This window comes from Arachis ipaensis, chromosome B5, assembly GCF_059453495.1.
Source record: "Arachis ipaensis isolate K30076 ecotype BB chromosome B5, ASM5945349v1, whole genome shotgun sequence".
Classification (NCBI taxonomy): Eukaryota; Viridiplantae; Streptophyta; class Magnoliopsida; order Fabales; family Fabaceae; genus Arachis; species Arachis ipaensis.
Window position 1 is genome coordinate 67,568,870 of NC_142440.1, and position 5,583 is coordinate 67,574,452.

Below are 5,583 nucleotides of genomic sequence, written 5' to 3' on the forward strand. Positions count from 1 at the left end.
ACATCTCCTGAGCTCAATGAACTCCCCATTTCTGATCTTACCCATTCTCTTTAATTTCTTCCATTTACTTTTATGAGCAATTACCCCATTCCCGTTTAAGATTCTGCAATTTACTTTCCGCCATTTACATTCAGCTCTTACTTCTAGCATTTACTGTTTCTGCTATTTACTTTCCCGCCATTTAATTTTCTGCAAATCTCAAATCAAATTCTGGTTCGCTCAACTAGAACATTCCTCTAATTAAAGTTGCTTGATCAATCAATCTCTGTGGGATTCGACCTCATTCTATTGTGAGTTTTTACTTGACGACAAATTCGGTACACTTGTCGAAGAAAATTTGTTGAGAGACAAGTTTTCTGCGTATCACAGACCGATGTAACGAGGATTCAATTTCTTTGCTTTGATCGCTCTACCCACTCCTGTTGTTAGAGTAACCTTTAGAAATATGTGATCTCCTTCACTAAACTCTAACGGTTTCATCTTTGATCGGTGCAACTTTTTTGGCATCTTTGAGCAGTAAGCACTCTATTTCGGACTTTCTTAATCTGTTCTATGGTCTCAGCTACAAACTCAGGCCCCAATAAACTTGATTCTCCTGCTTCAAACCAACACAGTAGAGATTGACACTTTCTTCCATACAGAGCCTTATACGGAGCCATTCCGATGCTCGCATGGTAACTGTTGTTGCACGCAAACTCCACTAACGGCATATACCAATCCCAGCTCATAGGTTTATCCAACACACAAGGCCTCAACATATCTTCTAGAGTTTGTATCATCCTCTCTGGTTGACCATCGGTTTGAGGATGTTATGCCATACTTAAGCTCAATTGAGTTTCGAATGCTCTCTAGAATGCTCCCTAAAATCTCGAAGTGAAATGAGGATCTCTGTCAGAGACTATGTGATGCCAAGGCATCTTAGGCTAGTTTCACTAGCCTTTTCCTTTTGTTTTTAGTAGGTTTTATGTACTTTCTTGAGTTCTAAGTAAGTAATTGGGTTAAAAATTCATGTATGCCTTGATTCATTCAGCCGTGGTTAATTTGATGCAATTTCATGAGATTTTATGTGATAATTACTTGTGTGCTAAGGATGATGTAAATTCTCATGAATTTAGTAAGACTTTGATGCATATATTGGTTGATGATAGGTGAAGAAGTGTATGGAATGAAGTTGAAGAAATGGCCATGGAAAGAAGAAAGGGAAGTAACGTTCGTGGCCAAAGTTGGACCACCAACGTTGCCTCAAACGTTGGAAGGAGAGGCAGAGAAAAAGTTTTACATAATTCTGATACTCATGTTGGAGGCCAAAGTTGGACCACCAACGTTCCCTCCAACGCTAGTTGATACAGAGTGCTTTCTGGAAATTTGAAAAATTGCGGTGACGCGTACGCGTGCAATACGCGCATGGGTGGATTGTGAATTTTGACAATCCCTGCGCACGCATAGGTAACGCACATGCGTGGATAGGCCAACGTTGGAGAGAGCGTTGCCAGTCCAATGCCAAGTCCAACGTTCGCGATATGTGGTCCAATTCTTGAATTATGAAAAGTGCATCGACGCGCACGCATACATGGCGCGTACGCGTGGATACGCCAGCATTGGAGGGAATGTTGCCACTCCAACACTGGGGACAACATCTTCGTTAGCCTTTTCAAAAATTGGAATTGGGGAATTTGCATCCACGCACACGCGTAGGTGATGCGCACGCATGGATGTGCATTCTAGTCCCAAACTCGCACACGCATAGGCAGCGCAGACGCGTAAAGGGGTAAAATGGCTCATCCATGCGTACGCATAGACAAGTGAACGTTGGCACCCCAACGTTGAGTCAAACGTTGATTGCAGCCACCAAAATCCTTTTTTCCTAAAGAACATTTGACTCAACGTTTGCCTAAGAATGTTGACTCCAAAATTGCTATCAGAATTGCACAATTGAGCACCTCTCTCTTCTCAACAGCATTGAGAGCCAATTAAATCAACTTCAACAAAGGCCAAAAGCCCAATTCAGATGACTTGAAGATTAATTGAAGAAAGTGTATAAATAGCTTAGAGTTTAAGTTAGCGGGGCTGACGCACGGAGTACTGAAACTCTGCCCAATTTTTCTCTGCACTTTTTCATTCTGCAATGTACTTTTCAATTTTGTTTTCCATTCTGAGAGCTATGAACAACTAAACCCCTTTCATTGGGTTAAGGAGCTCTATTGTAATTCAATGGATCAATAACAGTTTTCATTCTTCTTCTTCTTTCTTTTCTCTTGATTTTCGCTAGAAAGCTTTCGATCTTAATTCAATTGGATAGTTGTCTTGACAGAGAAGCTATTCATAATTGGAATTCCTCTGATCCTTGTGAGAGGGATGAGGAATTCATGCTAGAAATGCTTTCTCACATTGGATCAGATTGGGGGTTGGATGGATATCATGACATGTAATCCTACCAATACTTTGATCTATGAATTTGTGTGGTATAGTCTGTGACCGAACTTCATCTCTTCCCATGAGGAATTAAATCAAGACATTGGATAATTGTTCAAGCTTAGAGAGATTGGTTAGCCAAGACATTGGGATCTAATCACCTAAGATTGCCAAGCAAAGTCAATGAATGCATTGATTGAGGAAGGGATGAGAATGATTTGATCCGGAGAGTTCAATATCTCCTAAAACCCAATGAATCCCCAATTTTGATCTCACCCATTCTCTTTACATTCTGCTATTTAATTTGATGCTCAATTCTCCATTCCCTTTTAATTTCTTACAATTTAAGTTTCTGCAATTTAATTTCATGCAATTTCCCTTCTGCACTTTAATTTCTGTTATTTACATTCAGCTATTTACATTTCTTGCACTTTAAGTTTCCCGCCAATTTACTTTCTGCACTCCCAATTTCAAATCTGATTCAATTCAGCTAGAACAATTCTCCAATTAACATTAATCAACCTACCAATCCCTGTGGGATTCGACCTCACTCTATAGTGAGTTTTTACTTGACGAAAATCCGGTGTACTTGCCAGTGGAAATTTGTTGAGAGATAAGTTTTCGTAACTTCAAGTTTATGGTGCCGTTGCTGGGGATTGGTTTTGTATTGACAATTACTAAATTGGAGGATAGCTAGATTGAGCAATTTTCTTTTCTTTTGTTAATTGAATTTCAATTTCATCTGTTCAATTTTACTTTCTGCAATTTTTGTTGTTTTTCTTTATATTTCCTTACTTTCCAGCAAGCTAACCCACTAACCATTTGATAAATTGCTCTAGCCAAGCTAACTATAATTTGTTTTTGTGAATTCTCCCCTTGATGTTGCCTGTATTTGTTCATTGTATGACAGGTAGAAGAAGGAAAACCTCAACCTCTTTTGATAGTGAACCTGAGAGGACATTCCTTAGATTAAGGAGGGAATCAAGAGGAAAGAAGGCTATTGGTGCAGAGGAAGAAGAGGAGGACTTAGACATAGATATAGAGGATGATATGGAGACTCATCATCTGGGAGAAGTGCATAATCATGCCAAAGAAGGTGCAGCCAATCATGCTCCACAAGAAAGGAGAGTGCTATGTTCCTACATTAATCCCAATCCTGAGAATTGTGGGAGCAACAATCAAAAGCCGACCATCCATGCTAATAACTTTGAATTGAAGCCTCAACTCATCACTCTCGTCCAAAACAATTGTTCTTTCGGAGGAAGTGCCCAAGAAGAACCTAATCAGCATCTCTCCACATTCCTAAGGATCTGTGATTCAGTGAAATCTAATGGTGTTCATCCTGACACCTATAGATTGCTACTGTTTCCATTTTCTCTGAGGATAAACCATCCAAATGGCTAGAATCATTTCCCAAAGAAATTTTGACAACCTGGGAAGATGTAGTGAATAGATTCTTAGTAAGGTTCTACCCTCTCCAAAGAGTGAATAGACTGAGGACTGAGGTGCAGCCATTCAGACAGCAAGATGGTGAAACCCTCTATGAAGCCTGGGAAAGATTCAAGGATTTGACAAGGAAATGCCCCCCTGATATGTTCAATGAGTGGGTACAATTGCATATCTTTTATGAAGGGCTATCATATAAATCAAAGAAAGCTGTAGACCACTCATCTAGAGGCTCCCTCAACAAGAAGAAAATAATTGAAGAGGCTATAGATGTCATAGAAACAGTGGCTGACAATGAGTATTTCAATGCCTCAGACAGAAGCAACAACTGAGGAGTTATGGAATTAAACCACATGGATGCAATCCTGGCCCAAAATAAGATGATCATTAAGCAACTAGCTGATTTGACCAAACAAATGGAGAATAATCAAGCTGCAGCTATCCATACAGACATTCAGACAGCAAGATGGTGAAACCCTCTATGAAGCCTGGGAAAGATTCAAGGATTTGACAAGGAAATGCTCCCCTGATATGTTCAATGAGTGGGTACAATTGCATATCTTTTATGAAGGGCTATCATATGAATCAAAGAAAGCTGTAGACCACTCATCTGGAGGCTCCCTCCACAAGAAGAAAACAATTGAAGAGGCTATAGATGTCATAGAAATAGTGGCTGACAATGAGTATTTCTATGCCTCAAATAGAAGCAACAACTGAGGAGTTATGGAATTAAACCACATAGATGCAATCCTGGCCCAAAATAAGATGATCATTAAGCAACTAGCTGATTTGACCAAACAAATGGAGAATAATCAAGCTGCAGCTATCCATACAGACATTCAGACAGCAAGATGGTGAAACCCTCTATGAAGCCTGGGAAAGATTCAAGGATTTGACAAGGAAATGCTCCCCTGATATATTCAATGAGTGGGTACAATTGCATATCTTTTATGAAGGGCTATCATATGAATCAAAGAAAGCTGTAGACCACTCATCTGGAGGCTCCCTCCACAAGAAGAAAACAATTGAAGAGGCTATATATGTCATAGAAATAGTGGCTGACAATGAGTATTTCTATGCCTCAGACAAAAGCAACAACTGAGGAGTTATGGAATTAAACCACATGGATACAATTCTGGCCCAAAATAAGATGATCACTAAGCAACTAGCTGATTTGACCAAACAAATGGAGAAGAATCAAGCTGTAGCTATCCATACTCAATCATCACCACAAGGAGAGTTGGACACAGAGGAAGGAGTTAACTGGGAGGAAGCCAATTACCTTGAAAATTCATCTAGGCAAGCTCATGATCCATATTCTAAAACCTATAACCCTGGTTGGAAGAACCACCCAAACTTTGGGTGGGAAAACCAAGAAAACCAAGGCCAAGATCAGAAACCTCACAATCCCAACCAATATACCTACCAACAATCTAATCCAAGTTCATATCAACACCCATACAATAATTCTCCCCAGCCACCATATCAAACCCAAAATAACCAACCTCCAATTCCCAATCCACCATCTAAGGATAAGCTATCTAGCATTGAAGCTATGCTTGTAAATCTTTGCAAGGAGTCTGACGATTTGAAAAAATTCAAGGAGGAGGTGAGATCCAATTTGCAAAAGCAAGATGCTGCCATTCAGAAACTTGAAGCACAAATTGGATACCTAACCAAGTAAGCTCCTAGCCATAGCTCTTGTAATGCCATCAAAGCAAACTC

General features: G+C 39.8%; 2 non-coding genes across 2 annotated transcripts; both read right to left on the bottom strand.

Annotated features, from left to right (window-relative positions):
- Window positions 1-3,902: 3,902 nt before the first annotated feature.
- Window positions 3,903-4,009, bottom strand: LOC148564516 (small nucleolar RNA R71). Its single transcript, XR_015884899.1, has one exon. It is a non-coding gene; the product is annotated as a small nucleolar RNA R71 (small nucleolar RNA).
- Window positions 4,010-4,288: 279 nt separating this feature from the next.
- On the bottom strand, window positions 4,289-4,394 carry LOC148564517 (small nucleolar RNA R71). Its single transcript, XR_015884794.1, has one exon. It is a non-coding gene; the product is annotated as a small nucleolar RNA R71 (small nucleolar RNA).
- Window positions 4,395-5,583: the final 1,189 nt, after the last annotated feature.